This window comes from Bos taurus, chromosome 28 (assembly GCF_002263795.3).
Source record: "Bos taurus isolate L1 Dominette 01449 registration number 42190680 breed Hereford chromosome 28, ARS-UCD2.0, whole genome shotgun sequence".
Lineage (NCBI taxonomy): Eukaryota > Metazoa > Chordata > Mammalia > Artiodactyla > Bovidae > Bos > Bos taurus.
The window spans coordinates 29,635,888-29,639,323 of record NC_037355.1 but is presented as its reverse complement, the minus strand read 5'-3'; positions in this window follow the sequence as shown (position 1 = coordinate 29,639,323).

Below are 3,436 nucleotides of genomic sequence, written 5' to 3'. Positions count from 1 at the left end.
AGGCTCCACTTCCGGTTCCGAGGGGGCCGGCGCGTCGCCCCCGGAAGTTCCACCCCCACGCTCCAAGGCCACGCCTTCTGCCACGTCTGCAGTAGGCACGCGCCGAGGAACCCGGATTCCGCGCACGCGCTAGTTTCTGTTCTATGATGGCCGTCTGCGGGGGCTTCTGAGGATTCTTATGTATTTCCTTTTTTTTTCCCCCACTCTGAGATGTCGTGGTAACTTTATGGTCCCACCCCAAACCGAAATGCGACTGAACTATCTTTAGTAACTCTCCTTCCAATGGCATATTAGACAAAGTCTTGTAGCGACTTCCTGCTGACCCCTGGCCCCTTTGATTTCCGTCTTGGAGGTTCTCTCACCCATGACCTTTGCCGGTCATAAGACTTGCGGCATGGATGATGTTTTTTGGTTTGGGAATTTTAAAAAATTATGATTATTCTGATATAGTATACTTTTTGTACATTTACTTCCTCTGGCCGGGCCATGTGCCTGGCGGGATGTTAGTTCCCTGACCAGGCATCCAACCCCGTGCCCTTGGCTGTGAAAATTCAAGAGTTCTAATCACTGAACCACCAGGGAATTGCTGCAGCACTTAGAATTTAAAGGGCAATAGTTTTGCTTTTAGGCAGCATGTGTTCCAGGTTCTGTCCCTGCAGTTCCCTAACTTGGGTAATTTAATCTCGGCCTCAGTTTCTTTCATTTGTAAAATGGAGAAAAGAGGAATGCCATTGTAATAACTTGTTCAGAGGATGGAATTAAGTCACACAGATTGCCTGGCACCATAGTAAGTGCTCAGTAAAGGGAAGCCTTTATTAACCTTTTTTTCATTATTAACCATTTTTATATAGCGCCTTGGTTTAGATGCAGAACTCTGCCAGAGGCTGATGGTTTGTAAGAATGCCCCCAGCCTATAGGAAGAGCTACAGTTCGTGAAATGATTACTACCCCATTTAATGAATAACAATAATTGTAGATAATATTTGTGGGAGTTTTAAAAATATACGTAACTACATTTAATCCTTTCAATCTTTTCATTTCATAATTATTTTTTAAGCATTGTTGTGTACCAAGCCATGTTCTTGGTTCTGGGAATACAGTAGTGAACAAACAAAAGCTTTTGGCCGATTTAAACTGTATCGTTTTGTAATTATATACACATGATAAAGCTATAAAGAAAAACAAAGTGAGAATTCTCTGGCGTGCTCTTTCACAAATTTCAGTCTGTTGGTTACCTCTGGGGAAGGAAAAAGTATAATTTGGAGGAACATAATGGAGCATCAGTAATATTAACAGTGTTCTATTTCTTAACATTCACATGGATATTTACATTATTGTTATTTTAAAATAGTACATATGTATTATGTACAATTCATTTCAGAACAAAAATTTTTAATAAAAGAAATGAGGGAAAAGAGCACTGGTGGAATGGAAGCCTTAAAAAGGGAAAAAAATGTTCAATTAAGAGTTTTATAACCAATGGGGTAGAAAAGTTCTTGCTATCATATTGTTCATTAATCTTTCATTTAAAGGGGAAAAAAATGAAGAATTTTATGACCAATTTTGGGGGGGGGAGGTTCTTGCTCTCATATTGTGCAGTAAATATTAGTTATTCTGAGGCACAAAATGGTTCATTCAATTTAAAAATTGCACTGTTAGTGTTTGCTGGAAGCTGTATTAGTCGTTGAGCATATATTAGAAAACAGCAAGATTTTTCCTGTCCTCAGGAGTTTATAATGGAGTCAGATCACAGTTTGTTTCTCTATCTGTGATCCTGGTGTCAACAGTGTCCGTTTCACCTGGGAACCTGTTAGAAACACAAATTTCAGGCCCATCCAAGGCATACTGAATCAGAAATTCTGCAAGTGGGGCCAGCAAGCCATGACCCTCTAGATAATTCCATTGCACACTGAAGATTTAAGACCCACTAGTCTGGATTAGTAATTTGTGAAATTTAGCTAACATTTGTTGAGCAATTGCCACATCATTTATCCCAATGAACCCATGGGTTCATTAACCCAGCATTCGGTTCATCCCTCAGCACCAGTTCTGTTTACCAGCGCCACTGTTTACCAAAAGTGGCTCACTAGGCACTTGCATTCCACGCCCAGCTCCACGCCAGCCAGTCGGGCTTCTTACCCATTTAAAGTTCAAGAATAGGTTGAGATTGTTTTGGTCCCAAGACCTCTAATCATTTGCTTTACCGGATAAAACTGCATGGTTTGTGCAAGAGCGCCAGCTATCCTGAGGGAAACTTTAGAGGGAGCCAGCTACTAGATGGTTCAATTAATCTTTCGCCCCTATACCCAGGTCGGATGACCGATTTGCATGTCAGGACCGCTACAGACCTCCACCAGAGCTTCCTGTGGCTTCGCCCTATCCAGGCATAGTTCACCATCTTTCCAGTCCTAAAGTGTGCTCATGCATAGGAAAGTAGATATCCTCTGTCTTGCTTAATGCACTCCTAGTAAGTAGTAGAGTTTAAATTCATAGTTTCTCTCTCTTTTTAAAATTAATTTGACTATGCCAGCTCTTCGTTGTAGCATGCAGGATCTTTAGTTGTAGCATGTGGGATCTAGTTCCCGACCAGGGATCGAAGCAGGCACCCTCCATTGGGAGCACAGAGTCATAGCCACTGGACCACCAGGGAAGTCCTCAGTCGTGTCCGACTCTTTGCGACCCCATGAATCGCACCACGCCAGGCCTCCCTGTCCATCACCAACTCCCGGAGTTCACTCAGACTCACGTTCATCGAGTCAGTGATGCCATCCAGTCATCTCATCCTCTGTTGTCCCCTTCTCCTCCTGCCCCCAATCCCTCCCAGCATCAGAGTCTTTTCCAATGAATCAACTCTTCTCAAGTCCTAAACTCAGTTTTTTGAGAATACAGACTGATATGTTGCATTTTATTGGTTTCTGTATCCCTACTCTGGTTCTCAGTCTTGGCTGCACATTAAAATCACCTTCAGTGCTTTTAAAACTGGCCAGTAAAATTAGAATCCCTAAGGTTGAGGAGCCTGAATGTGTGTGTATATAATATATAAATTTATATAATATGTAAAATGCCATTATACATCATCTAATCCTATACACAGTTCTATTTTAAGGAACCAGTAGCTTTAAAAGTTTTCCAGGTGATTTCAATGTGTAGAGGTAATTGAAAGCCACTGATATGGCACAATGGCTTACATGTATTACTAGCTGCTGCTGCTGCTAAGTCTCTTCAATCGTGTCCGACTCTGTGCGACCCCATAGATGGCAGCCCACCAGGCTCCCCCGTCCCTGGGATTCTCCAGGCAAGAACACTGGAGTGGGTTGCCATTTCTTTCTCCAATGCATGAAAGTGAAAAGTGAAAGTGAAAACACTCAGTCGTGTCCGACTCTTAGCGACTCCATGGACTGCAGCCTACCAGGCTCCTCGGCCCATGGGATTTTCC